Source organism: Macrotis lagotis, chromosome 5 (genome assembly GCF_037893015.1).
Source record: "Macrotis lagotis isolate mMagLag1 chromosome 5, bilby.v1.9.chrom.fasta, whole genome shotgun sequence".
Classification (NCBI taxonomy): domain Eukaryota; kingdom Metazoa; phylum Chordata; class Mammalia; order Peramelemorphia; family Peramelidae; genus Macrotis; species Macrotis lagotis.
Window position 1 is genome coordinate 28,668,522 of NC_133662.1, and position 14,751 is coordinate 28,683,272.

Below are 14,751 nucleotides of genomic sequence, written 5' to 3' on the forward strand. Positions count from 1 at the left end.
CTCATTCCAGGCCCTTCGATTCCATAATGTTGATGCAGCCAGGTCCTGCGTGATCCTTACTGTGGCTCCTTGATATTTAAATTGTTTCTTTCTGGCTGCTTGCAGGATTTTCTCTTTTATCTAATAGTTCTGCAGTTTGGCCACAACATTCCTTGGTGTTTTCATTTTAGGATCTTTTTCTGGTGGGGATCAATGTACTCTTTCAATAACTACTTTGCCCTCTGATTTCATGATATCAGGGAAGTTTTCCATCACTAGATCCTGTAATATAAGGTCCAGGCTTTTTTTCTCTTCAATATTTTCAGGAAGTCTTGTAATTTTCAGGTTGCCCCTCCTCGATCTATTCTTAAGGTCAGTGGTTTTGTTGATGAGGTATTTTACATTTGCTTCTATTTTTTCTATGTTTTGATTTTGTTTAACTGACTCTTGCTGTCTTGTGGAGTCATTAGTTTGTGTAGACTCCATTCTTTTTTTGGCGGAGGAGTTTTATTCATTAATCTTTTGCAACTCCTTTTCCAATTGGTCAATTCTACTTTTGAAAGAGCTTTCCATTTAACCAATTGAGGTTTTGAGAGAATTAATTTCTTTTTGCATTGCCCATTTGAAGATCTGAGAGATTTATTCTCATTTTGTATTTGTCCAATTGTACTTTATAAGTTTTTGTTTTCTTGTTGCAAGGTATTAATTGTCTCTCCCAAATTTTTAAGCTCTTTCCTTATTTCTTCAAGGAAGTCTTTCTGTGCTGAAGACCAGATTGTATTCTCCTCAGAGGTTCCAGGTCTCTCTGAGTTAGTTTCTTTCCCCTCCAAGAATTTTTCTATGGGTCCACCTTTCCACTGACCCTTTTTCATTTTGCTAAGACCTGAGTTGGGGAGGAGCTTGTTCACAGGGGCTTGGGATCACTAAAGTCTTTACTCACTGTGTGCAGTTTCTTTGGCTGGCCAATAGGAGGTGTTGGTTGCTTTCTCTGGAGTGTCTCTGACCTTGATTTAGGCCTTCTCCCTTTTCTTGAAGGGAGGGGCTGGAGCTATTGAATTCTTTTGCCTTCAATCAATGATGGGCTTTACCCTGGCCTGAGGTCATTCCTGAGCTGGGCTGGTTCTTCTGCTAACACACCTGACCCTGAGGCAGAAGTAGTTTGCATTTGTTTGTTAGTGAAGAAGTCTGAGTTGTAATGGGACTCAAACCAGAGGAGCCTAAGGATGGTGTCCAAAGCCTTCCTGCTCCAGAACTCTCCCCCCAGCCCCATCAGGGATCTCCAGGGGGAAAGCTCCAACACCAGCTCTCCTCTGCTCCCCCTCTGACTCATGCCCCTGTGGTCCAGCCCCACCCTGATCCAGCAGGTCTGGCTCTTGGGCCCTCAGACCTCTGGTTCCAATTCAGCTGTTAATCTGGTTGATAAGGGGCTGATCCTCCCTCTTAGCCCAGACTCACCTGCCTGAATTCTGCCAAAGCTGCTGCCAGAGACAAATGCCAAGGTAGATGTTCTTTCTCCTGGCTTTTCTTTGTGGGTTTTGTGGGAAAAGCAGACTTTCAGGTGACTGGGTCAATGACAGTGATGGTATTTTCTACAGTTCTCAGCCGAGAGATTAACAAGGACAGTTTGAACAAGAAAAAACTCTCTGCCACAGTAGCACGAGAGTGGAACACAATAGTACAGATATGACCCCAGCATATCAGGAACAGGTCTCAGCAATCATTAAATCAGCTGGGCATGTACTTCTAGAATTCTTATGGACTTTATGGGGGTCAGAAGTAAATTATATTGTCTCTGCAATCACTGAGGCAAGACTCTGTTGCTTTGCCCATACTCAGATCTGGGTCAGAGTCCTGGGTCCTAGATCCAGGAAAATGAGCCGAAGCACAATAGAGTTTACTGCCCTAGGGGAGTGTATACCTTTCTCACAGTTCCAGGGTAGATAGGATGCTTGTTTTCATCCACAAATCAGAGAACAAGTCAGCAGAGTGGCACAAACCTCTCCTTAGATTATAATACTTTGGAAGAAATGAAAATACTCAGATCCCAAGAAGCATCTCTGAAAACAACTGTAAAACTCCCCCAAAGTTTGGGATGTACCCCCACACCTGGAAACAGAGCTCCACCTTAACTAAGAGTTGAAATCAAATCATAGGTTGTGGAAATAAGCAAACAACTGAAGGAACAAATATGAACAAAGAAAGTTATAACAATAACGGAGATCAAAATACACATTCAGAAAAAGAAAACAAAGTCAAAACTTCCTTATCCAAAGACTTGGAGAAAATAATAATTGGTTTCAGGCCATGGGAGAGCTTAAAATTATTTTGAAAATCAATATGGGATGTAAAGGAAAAACTGGGAAGAGAAATGAGAGTGATATGGGAAAATCATGAAAATTGAAAACTCAGCAGCTTAGTTAGGGAGCTCCTCCAGCCCTGGAGTCAGGAGGACCTGTGTTCAAATCTAGATTCAGACACTTAATTGCCCAGCTATGTGACTTTGGGAAAGTCAGTTCACCCCATTGACTTTAAAAATTTATAAAACAAAAAACAATGAGGAGAATACCTTAAAAAGTAGAATTGAGCAAATGAAAAAAAAGAGATACAAAAGCTTACTAAAGAAAATGATCCCTTAAAATATAGAACAGAGCAAAAAGAAACTGATAAATATGTGAGAAAACAAGAAATAATAAAACAAAATAAAAAAAAATGAAAACCTGGAAGAACATGCTAAATATCTCATTTGAAATAAAACAACCAAAGAAATAACAGGTTTGGAACACCTATCCTGGACAGATGATTAAAAAGAATACTGGACTACATGAAATCCATGACCAAAAAAAGAACCTAGACATCATCTTTTAAGAAATTATAGAGGTTCGGCCAAGATGGCGGAGAGAAGACAGGCACAGTTCTAAAGTCTCCTAATTTCTTCCCCATCTATCACATGAAACAAACCCCTTAAAAGAATTCCGAACCAGGAAACCCAGAAAGACAAGCCAGGAGAGGAAAATCTACCTCAGGATTTGTCTCCCACAGCAGCCTTGGCTGAGTACCGTCAGGTGAGTCTGAGCTCCCAGGGAAGATCAGCCAGACCAACAGCTGAATTGGAACCGGAAGTCTGAGGGCCTGAGAGCAGGACCTGCTGGGTCAGCGGTGGGGCTGGAAAAAGGGGGCTTGGGTCCCCAGGGAAGCAGAGGTGCTGGTGTTGGGGCTGCCCCCTGGAGCTTGGGGAAGCGGCTGTGGGTAGAGGTCTGGTGCAGGAGAGCTGAGGACACCATCCCTGGGCTGCTCAGGTCTGAGAAACTCTGAGCCCAGGCCTCCATTGCACTGAGGCCTCCTCCCAAACAAATGCAAATTATTTCTGCCTCAGGCCCAGGTGTGAGAGCAAAAGAAACAGCCCAGCTGAGGAATCACCTCAGGCCAGGGTAAAGCCCACCATTGATTGAAGGCAAAAAGAATTCAATAGCTCCAATTCTCTCCCTCAAGCAAAGGGAGAAGGCCTTGCAACCAAGGTCACAGACACCCCAGAGAGGGCAACCAGCTCCTCCTACTGGCCAGCCAGAGAAACTGCACTCAGTAAAGCCTTTAGAGATCCCAAGCCCAGGTGAACCAGCCCCACCCAACTCAAGGTCTTAGCATAATGAAGACTGGTCAGCTGAAAGGTGGATCCATAGAAAAATTCCTGGAAGGGAAAGATCCCAACCCAGAGAGACCTGGAACCTCTGAGGAGAATACAATCTGGTCTCCAGCACAGAAAGACTTCCTTGAAGAAATAAGGAAGGAGTTTAAAAATCAACTGGAAAATTTGGGGGAGACAATTAATACCTTGCAAAATGAGAATAATTCTCTCAGATCCTCAAATGAGCAAATGCAAAAAGAAATTAATTTTCTCAAAACCTCAATTGGTCAAATGGAAAGCTCTTTCAAAAGTAGAATCGACCAATTGGAAAAGGTTAATGAAGAAAACTCCTCCCCCCAAAAAATAATAGAGTCAACAGAAACTAATGACTCCACAAGACAGTAAGAGTCAGTTAAACAAAATCAAAAAATAGAAAAAATAGAAGCAAATGTGAAATACCTCATCAACAAAACCCACTGACCTCGAGAATAGATTGAGGTGGGGAAACCTGAAAATTATAGGACTTCCTGAAAACATTGAAGAGAAAATAAGCCTGGATTTAATATTACAGGATCTAGTGATGGAAAACTGCCATGACATCATGGACTCGGAGGGCAAAGTAGTTATTGAAAGAGTACAACAATCCCCACCAGAAAAAGATCCTAAAAGGAAAACACCAAGGAATGTTGTGGCCAAACTCCAGAACTATCAGATAAAAGAGAAAATCCTGCAAGCAGCCAGAAAGAAACAATTTAAATATCAAGGATCCACAGTAAGGATCATGCAAGACCTGGCTGCATCAACTTTAAGGGATCAAAGGCCTGGAACGAGATATTTCGAAGAGCACGGGAGCTTGGAATTCAGCCAAGAATCTATTTCCTGCAAAGCTGAGCCTTCTCTTTCAGGGAAAAAGATGGACATTTAACGAAATGGAAGAATTCCAAAAGTTTCTGATGAAAAGACCAGAGCTAAACAGAAAATTTGGATATCAAACTGGAGGTTCAAGAGACACATGAAAAGGTAAAAAAAGGGGGGGGGGTGCTAAAAGGAAAAAAATGCAATCCAGCAAGTTGAAATTGGCTATATCCCAGCATGGGGCGGGGTAGAGACTCTCATAAATCCTGAGAATCCTGAGAAATGTAACTCTAACAGAGAGAATATACCTAGCCAGAAATGCTGGACATCCATGACCTATCCATGAGACTGATATCTAATGGGATGTAACTGGCTTTAACTCCACTGGGGAGAAAGACTCTAATAACGCTCAGGAATTTGGACTCTTTTCAACAGAATATACTGAACTAGAAGGGTCAGACACTCAGAATTTTCTATGACTTAGATAGAATGATCTAAAAAAAATACACTACCTCCCTAAAAAATGGGGACAGGAAAGAGACGGGAGGAGGGAGGGGATTGAATGGGACAAATCTCATTACACTAAGAGGTACAAAAAACCTATGGTAATAGAGGGGAAGAAGGGAGTAGAAGAGAAACACCTGAATCTTCTTCTCATCAGATTTGGCTTAAAGTCAACCTACACATACTCAGTTAACTTATAAAACATCTAACCTTTCAAGAAGTAAAAGGGGAAAAGGGGAGGGGGGGCAGAGAAAGGGCAGGGGAGTGGAGGAAATAATGGGAAATAACAAAAGGAAGGGAAGGGATCAGGGAAAGGGGAAAGAAAGGGGAGGGAGTGATATAGGAGGGCAAACACAGTGAAGGGGGTGGTATTCAAAAACAAAATACTGGGAAATATGGATAAAAGGGGGGAAAGGGGGAAAATACAAACAGAGGGAAGATAGCACAGAGGGCAATAAAAAATTTGTAATCATAAACTTAAATGTGAATGGGATGAACTCCCCTTTAAAATGTAAGCAAATAGCAGAGTGCATTAAAAACCAGAATCCTACAATATGCTGCTTACAAGAAACTCATTTGAAGCAGAGAGATACATATAGAGTAAAGGTAAAAGGTTGGAGCAAAATATATTTTGCTTCAGCTGAAGTAAAAAAAGCAGGGGTAGCAATCCTTATCTCAGACAAAGCAGCAGCAAAAATAGATAGTGTTAAAAGAGATAAGGAAGGAAACTTTATCCTCGTAAAAGGTACCATAGACAATAGTCATTTCAATATTGAATATATATGCAACCAGTGGGACAGCACCCAAATTCTTAGAGGAGAAGCTGAAAGAATTACAGGAAGTCATAGACAGCAAAACTCTACTAGTAGGAGACCTCAACCTCCCGCTATCAGATCTAGATAAATCAAATCATAAAACAAACAAGAAAGAAATTAGGGAGGTAAATAGATTGTTAGAAAAATTAGATATGGTAGACTTATGGAGGAAACTGAATGGATAGAAAGGAATATACCTTTGTCTCTGCAGTACATGGAACTTATACAAAAATTGACCATGTACTAGGACATAAAAGCCTAATGATCAACTGCAGAAAGGCAGAAATAGTGAATACATCTTTCTCAGATCACAATGCAATAAAAGTCATATGCACTACTGGGCCAAGGAGATATAGACCCAGAGCAAATTGGAAACTGAATAACCTCATCTTAAAAAATGAGTGGACCAAAAAACAAATTATAGAAAGAATTAACCATTTTGTCCTAGATAATGATAATAATGAAACAATATACCAAAACCTATGGGATTCATTCAAAGCAACTCTCAGGGGATATATTATAGCTCTAAATGCTTATATGAATAAATTGGAGAGAGAGGGAATCAATGAACTAAACATGCAACTAAAAAAATTAGAGAAAGAACAAATCAAAAATCCCCAATCAAATACCAAATTAGAAATTTTAAAAATCAAAGGAGAAATTAATAAAATTGAAAGCAAAAAAAACTATTGAATTAATAAATAAAACCAAAAGTTGGTATTATGAAAAAACCAATAAAGTTGATAAACCTCTGGTCAATTTGATTAAAAAAAGAAAGAAGAAAACCAAATTGCTAGTATTATAAATGAAAAAGGTGAACTCACCACCAATGAGGAGGAAATTAAAGTAATAATTCAAAATTATTTTGCCCAACTTTATGCCAATAAATTTGATAATCTAAGTGAAATGGATGAATATTTACAAAGATATAAGTTGCCCAGGTTAAATGAAGAAGAGAATAAATACCTGAACAACCCTATCTCAGAAAAAGAAATTCAACAAGCCATTAGTGAACTCCCTAAAAAAAAATCTCCAGAGCCTGATGGATTCACAAGTGAATTCTACCAAACATTTAAGGAACAATTGGTTCCAATCCTATATAAACTCTTTGGGAAAATAGGGAAAGATGGAACTCTGCCTAACTCTTTCTATGAAACGAATATGGTACTGCTACCTAAACCAGGAAGAGTTAAAACAGAGAAAGAAAATTATAGACCTGTTTCCCTCATGAATATAGATGCAAAAATCCTAAATAAAATCTTAGCAAAATGACTACAACAAGTCATCACTAGGATAATACATTATGATCAAGTAGGATTTATTCCAGGAATGCAGGGTTGGTTCAATATTAGGAAAACTGTTAGTATACTCAATTATATCAATAACAAACCTATCAGAAACCATATGATCATAGCAATAGATGCTTAAAAAGCTTTTGACAAAATACAGCATCCATTCCTATTAAAAACACTAGAGAGTGTAGGAATAAATGGAATGTTCCTTAAAATAATGAGCAGTATCTATCTGAAACCATCAAGAAACATTATACTCAATGGGGAGAGGCTAGAGGCATTCCCAATAAGATCAGGGGTGAAACAAGGGTGCCCATTATCACCATTACTATTCAATATTGTATTAGAAATGTTAGCAGCAGCAATTAGAGAAGACAAAGAAATTAAAGGAATTAGAATTGGGAAGGAAGAGACAAAACTCTCACTATTGGCAGATGACATGATGGTCTACCTAGAGAATCCCAAGAAATCATCTAAAAAACTACTGGAAACAATTACAATTTTAGCAAAGTTGCAGGTTATAAAATAAACCTTCATAAATCCTCAGCTTTTCTATATATGTCTAGAAAGAAACAGCAGGAAGAGCTAGAAAGAGAAATTCCATTCAAAGTAACCTCAGACAGTGTAAAATACTTGGGAGTCTATTTGCCAAGACAGACTCAGAATCTTTTTGAAAACAATTATAAAACACTTCTCACACAAATTAAATCAGATTTAAATAACTGGGCAAATATCAACTGCTCATGGATAGGTAGAGCTAATATAATAAAATTGACAATTCTACCAAAACTAAACTATCTGTTTAGTGCCCTACCAATCAAAATTCCAAAAAATTACTTTAATGAGCTAGAAAAAATTGTAAGTAAATTAATTTGGAGAAATAAAAAGTCAAGAATTGCCAGGAGCTTAATGAAAAAAAATGCAAACGAAGGTGGCTTAGCACTACCTGATCTAAAATTATTTTATAAAGCATCAGTCATCAAAACTGTTTGGTATTGGCTAAGAAATAGAGTGGTGGGCCAGAAGCGCAGGGAGGGGAGTCGCTGTGGTTTCCTGCTTCAACAGTGCTTGAACGGAACCCACCCGATTCCCGGCCGGAGCCGCCCTTAGCCACCTGTCCACCTTCACCTCCACGCCCCAACCCTTCTGCCGTCCTCCCACCCCAGCAGCCGCTGCCGCCGTGACCGCCGCGTCTCCCCCTCAGGTGCGCCAGAACTACCACCAGGACTCGGAGGCCGCCATCAACCCTCAGATCAACCTGGAGCTCTAGGCCTCCTACGTGTACCTGAGCATGTCGTACTACTTCGACCGCGACGAAGTGGCGCTGAGGAACTTTGCCAAGTACTTCCTTCGGCAGTCCCGGGAGGAGCGCGAGCACGCTGAGAAGCTGATGAAGCTGCAGAACCAGCACGGCGGTCGCATCTTCCTGCAGGACATCAAGAAACTGGACAGCGGCGACTGGGAGAGAGGGCTGAATGCCATGGAGTGGGCGCTGCACTTGGAAAAAAGCATCAATTAGTCTCTACTGGAACTGCACAAGCTGGGAACTGACAAGAACGACCGCCACCTATGTGATTTCATCGAGACCCACTACCTGGACGAACAGGTCAAGTCCATCAAACAGTTGGGTGATCATGTAACCAACCTACGCAAGATGGGGGCCCCTGATTCTGGCATGGCGGAATATCTTTTTGACAAGCACACCCTTGGAGACAGCAATCACGAGAGCTAAGCCACCCCGGCTCCCCCCACACCTGGGAACCGTGGGCCAGACTCCTGCTGTCTTTCAGTGCATGCATATTTTGGTTATCTGACCTTTTCATAATCTGTACCAAAAAAACGACCACCATTTACATCCCAATAAAGTGACTTGGTACTGATGAAAAAAAAAAGAAATAGAATGGTGGACCAGTGGAATAGACTAGGTGTAAAAGCAGGAGAGGATTATAGTAATCTGCTGTTTGATAAACCCAAAGAGTCAGGCCACTGGGATAAAAACTCCCTCTTTGATAAAAACTGCTGGGATAATTGGAAGTTAGTATGGAAGAAACTTAGATTAGACCAACACCTCATACCCTTTACCAAGATAAGATCCAAATGGTTACAGGACATAGACATAAAAAACAATACTATAAGCAAATTAGAAGATCAAGGACTAATCTACCTGTCAGATCTATGGAAAGGGGAACAGTTTATGACTAAGGAAGAGTTGGAGAACATCACTAAAAACCAATTAGATGATTTCGATTACATTAAATTAAAAAGTTTTTGCACAGGTAAAACCAATGTAATCAAAATCAAAAGAAAAGTAGTAAATTGGGAAACAATCTTTACAACTAATGATTCTGACAAAGGACTCATTTCTAAAATATACAGAGAACTGAGTCATATTTTTAAAACAAATTCCCCAGTTGACAAATGGTCAAAGGATATGCAAAGGCAATTTACAGATGAGGAGATCAAAGCAATCCATACCCATATGAAAAAATGCTCTAAATCCTTAATTATTAGAGAAATGCAAATTAAAGCTTCGTTGAGGTACCACCTCACACCTCTCAGATTGGCCAGTATGACCAGGAAGGATAATCATCATTGTTGGAAGGGATGTGGGAAATCTGGGACACTATTACACTGTTGGTGGAGCTGTGAACTCATCCAACCCTTCTGGAGAGCTATTTGGATCTATGACCAAAGGGCAACAAAAATGTGCATACCCTTTGACCCAGCAATACCACTACTGGGTCTATACCCTGAAGAGATGAGGAAAAAGGGTAAAAACATTACTTGTACAAAAATATTTATAGCAGCCCTGTTTGTGGTGGCAAAGAATTGGAAATCCAGTAAATGTCCTTCATTTGGGGAATGGTTTAGCAAACTGTGGTATATGTATGTCATGGAATACTATTGTTCTATTAGAAATCAGGAGGGATGGGATTTCAGGGAAACCTGGAGGGATTTGCATGAACTGATGCTGAGTGAGATGAGCAGAACCAGAAAAACACTGTACACCCTAACAGCAACATGGGAGTGATATTCAACCTTGAAGGACTTGCTCATTCCATCAGCACAACAATTGGGAACAATTTTTGGCTGTCCGCAAAGGAGAGTACCATCTGTATCCAGATAAGGAGCTGTGGAGTTTGAACAAAGTACAAGGACTATTCCCTTTAATTCGGAAAAAATACCCCAGATGTCTTATGGTTTGATCTGGTTACCTCTGAGAATTCTGTTCTCTTTAAGGATATGATTTCTCTCTCATCACACCCAATTTGGATCTAGGTACAACATGTAAACAAAGTAAAGACTGATGGAGTGCTATCTGTGGGGTGGGGGTGGGAGGAGTGAAGCAAGATTGGGGGAAAACTGTAAAACTCAAATAATATCTTTAATAAAAATTTTAAAAAATTATAAAAGAAAACTGCCCTGAAATTCTAGAAGCAGAGGATAAAATAGAAATTGAAAGAATCCACTGATCATCTCCTGAAAAAGATCATAAAATGAAAATTGCCAGGAAAGTTTTAGAGCTCCCAGATCAAGTAGAAAATATTGCAAGCAGTCAGAAAGAAACAATTCAATTATTGTGGAGCATCCCTCAAGTGAGGAAAGTTAAGCAGCAAATATGTGGCTTGATTGTGTGATCATGAATACCAATGATTCAATCATCTTTGGCATATTCACCTTTTCCCCTGCCAACTGTTTCCTTTTTGCCATTACTAATTATATGTTGTATTTCATTTTTGTAGTTTTCATTTCATAAATTGAATAAAATATTTTCTTGGAAATTTTGTGGAGTAACAATCAGGATAATACAAGATTAACGGCTTCTTCATTAAGGGATCACAGGGTTGTAAGATGATATTCTAGAAGGAAAAACATCTTGAATTATAACCAACAACCAACTACCCAGATAATTTGAATATACTTTTTCAGGAGAAAAGATAAACATTCAGTTAAATAGGGAACACTCAAACTTTTTTGATGAAAAGACCAGAGCCAGATGAAGCATTTGATCTTTAAATATGAGACTCAAGTGGAGCACGAAAAGGTAAAAAGGAAATGAAATAGTTCAAATTATTTCACATAAAAGAAATAACAAAAAAGGGAGAGTGGGAGAGGGGGAGTTAAGACTTAAGAGTAAAGTCTTATTCTCATTGAAATTGGCTCAAAGAAGGAATAACATACACAACTGGGTATAGAAATCTCTTACCTAGAGAAGAGTAGGAGGGGAAGGGGTGGGAGAAAAATGGGAGTGATGGAAGGGAATATTGTGGGAGGAGGTAGTCCGATGCAAAATGTTTTTGAGAAGGGATAGGATGAAAGAAGAGAGAAAATAGAATAAATGGACATGGGGGAATAAGATAGAGGGAAATAGAGTTGAGTTAGCAGAATAACTGTGGGGAAATAGATTGAAAAAAAATCTCTGATAAAGTTCTCATTTCTCAAATTTATAAAAGAAAAAAGAGCCATTCCTCAATTGGTAAATAAGCAAAGGTTATGAATAATTTTAAGATTTGGTTATCAATGCAATCTATGACAATATTAAAAAAGAGTCCTAACTCAGTATTAATAGTAGAAATTTAAATTAGAAGAATTCTGATGTACTACCTTACACCTATGGTCTTTGCTACATGGCCAGAAAGAGAAAATGACAAATGTTTTAGCGGATATAGGAAGATTGAGATATTAATGCACTATTTGGAGAGTTGTGAAATGATTCAACAGTTTGGTAGAGTAATTTGGAAGTATTCCCAAAGTGCTATAAAACCATGCTACTCTTTGACCTAGCAGTGCCACTACCAGGTCTATATTCCAGAAGAAATTTAAAAAAACCCCAGCAAGTTAAAGAACTTATATGCATACAGATATTTATACCATTAGTTTGAGAGTCATTGATCAAACTGTGGCATGTGATTATAATGGAATTCTATTCTGTTTTAAGAAATGGGGAGAAGGATGCTTTCTGTAAAATCTGCAATGTCTTTATGAGCAAATGAAATGAGAAATTTGCTATATACAAAGTAATAGGAATATTGCAAGATGATCAGCTGTGAATGGCGTATCTTTTCTCAGCAATATTGTGACCTAAGACAATTCTGAAGGAATTATGATAAAGAATACTATCCAAGTCAAAGACAGAACTGATGGTATCTGAATGCAGATGGAAGCATACTTTTTTACTTTATCATTATTGAGATTTATTTTGGGGGGTGGGGGCTATGTTTTCTTTTACAACATGACTATTATAGTAATGTTTTCCATGACTACACATATTTAACCTATTTCAAATAACTTTCTTTCTCAATGGGGGATGGGATGAGAAGAAGGGAGAGAATTAGGAATTTAAAGTTTAAAAAATGAATACTAAAACTTGTTTTACATTTAACTGGGTGGAAAATTAAATAATGCATTTTTTAAAAAAGAAAGGAGAACTCATTTTGATTAGTAATTTGCTGAGGCAGTATAACAGAGTGCCAGACATTTAGTAATTGTATGACTCTGGACAAGTCACTTAATTTTTTAATCTTAGCTTTCTTATCTGTTAAAATTAATCATAGAAGGAATAGAAAGCCACTCCAGCATCTTTGTTGAGAAAACACCAAATGGGATCAAGAAGAGTCAAACATGACTGAAAAAATGACTTAACAATAAGAAATATACATCAGGAAGAGGGGATGTTTATTAAACTAATAGCTTGATAACTTTCCATTCATAATCCTAACTGTAACTGACCAAGTTATTTGTTTATGTATATGAGAACTTCCCTGTATGACCAGGATATAAACAGTCCAATCAGTGGTCAACTATGGAATTATATCTGTCAGCCTGGGCCCAATCCTAGGTCTTTTCTTGAAGTTCTTAGAGAAGGCTCTGGTACAGGATATGATTTAGGATATGAATGCTTTGTGAGAATGAAAAAGTCAGCTTTCAACTACCTCTTAGTTATGGTCTGAAGGTAGAAGTTTAGATGGAGTGGAAATAATACATTGTGATACAATGAAAAGAGATTGACTCTGGAACTAGAGAATCTGGATTCACATTCTACTCTCATGCCTATTACCTGTGTCATGTGGGACAGAACTTAATTTCTCAAGCTTTAGTTGCTTCATTAGATGATTCCAATTCTACTGGAATATGTGGTATCTGAGCAACCATCAAGAACTATGATCTTATGAATGAAGGACCCCAAGAGGTCTGTCTCTGAGTTTTAGCATTTTGTGATTTGGAAGACATATCTTTGGTGTGAAAAGTCCCACATACTGGAATAGCTCTTCAATCAGTGATTACTTTCTTACACTCTTAACTGGATTGTATTACCCCCTACACATTTGGGATGTCTATTTTCAACAACTCAATCTCACAATGATCTCCAAATTAGTGCTCAGCAATTCAGAATTGATGACTTTAATTATTCAGCTATTGAATGCAAATGAAAATTTCCCAAAATAGATATTCTTCAGTAAAGAAAATTTTATTTTGGCAGAGATGGGTTAGGGCTATGTAATGGCAACAATATCCAGAATTTCCACTGGTTATGTGAAGGGAATGTAATCATTTGGCTTCCTCTCTAATTTTGGGATCATACAGGGTGTTTGGGGAAAACTAGCATCTTTAGTGTGAAGACTTGCTGAGCTCTTTCAGGGATGCTCATCCACCTTTGCTATTTATTACCACCTCACTTTTATCTTGAAGAAGCTATTGCATTGCAGCAGCCACACACACTTGTAAAACTATCTCAGCAGATGAACTAAACCAGGTTGAGAATTACTGACAGGCCTCAAATTTACTAGTGAGTTGGAGGGAAGGGGTGTCTAATCTAAGCATGTGAAAACTTTCCTGGTTGAGTGAGTGAATGAGAATGATTTGTTCCAATGGCTGTGAAAGTGATTGAAGCAAATTCTGTGGAGCTTAGAGCCTGGCCAGATGCCATCAAAGATGGCAAGATAATAACTTGTATCTCAGACATTAGATAGTCATTCTGACTTTTATCTTACAACTGGATTTTGAGCTCAGGAAGAGAGATTGAGGCTCGATCACTTCTGCAACTCTGTCTCACTTAAATCCAATTCATAGGCAAGTCACCAGCAAGTGATGTTACTATTCAACAAAACCAGTTAATTTAATGAGTCCCCTAATCAAAATAATGAGATTATAAGATATGATGCTATTTGATACTGCACCTCTAAGGGATCAACATATTTATCTCTTATTCTTTACTGAGAAAACTCTGAAAGTTCCATTGATTGTTCCCAATGAATAGAACTGACTTCAAGATTATCTGTAGCTAAGAGTCGGCATTTGTCTCTTTAGAACGTACATCTCTTTTTTGTCCCATTGATTTCTTTCTCTTGGATTTAAAAAGTGGGCACAGCTTCTCTTTCTCCTCTCTTTCATTCCCTACTCAGGAGTGGCAAAAAAAAATAGTAAGATGCTTATAAAAGTTAGGTGGAACAATGAATGGAAGATTGATCACAGAGTCAAGAATAATTGAGTCCATATCTTTTCTACCTGAGTAACTGGACAAATCACTTATCTCTTTCAGACCCGGTTTTTTAAATTGCAAAAATCAGGACAAGAATGACACAGAGCTATGCCCAAATAGCAATAAAACTATTCATACCCTTTGACCTAGCAATTCCAATACTAGGCCTATATCCAGAAAAAAAATAATAAAAAATGGGAAAAC

General features: G+C 38.5%; 1 pseudogene; it reads left to right on the top strand.

Moving 5' to 3' along the window:
- The first annotated feature begins 1,174 nt into the window (after positions 1-1,174).
- On the top strand, positions 1,175-8,963 carry LOC141489232 (ferritin heavy chain-like; annotated as a pseudogene).
- The last annotated feature ends 5,788 nt before the right edge of the window (positions 8,964-14,751 follow it).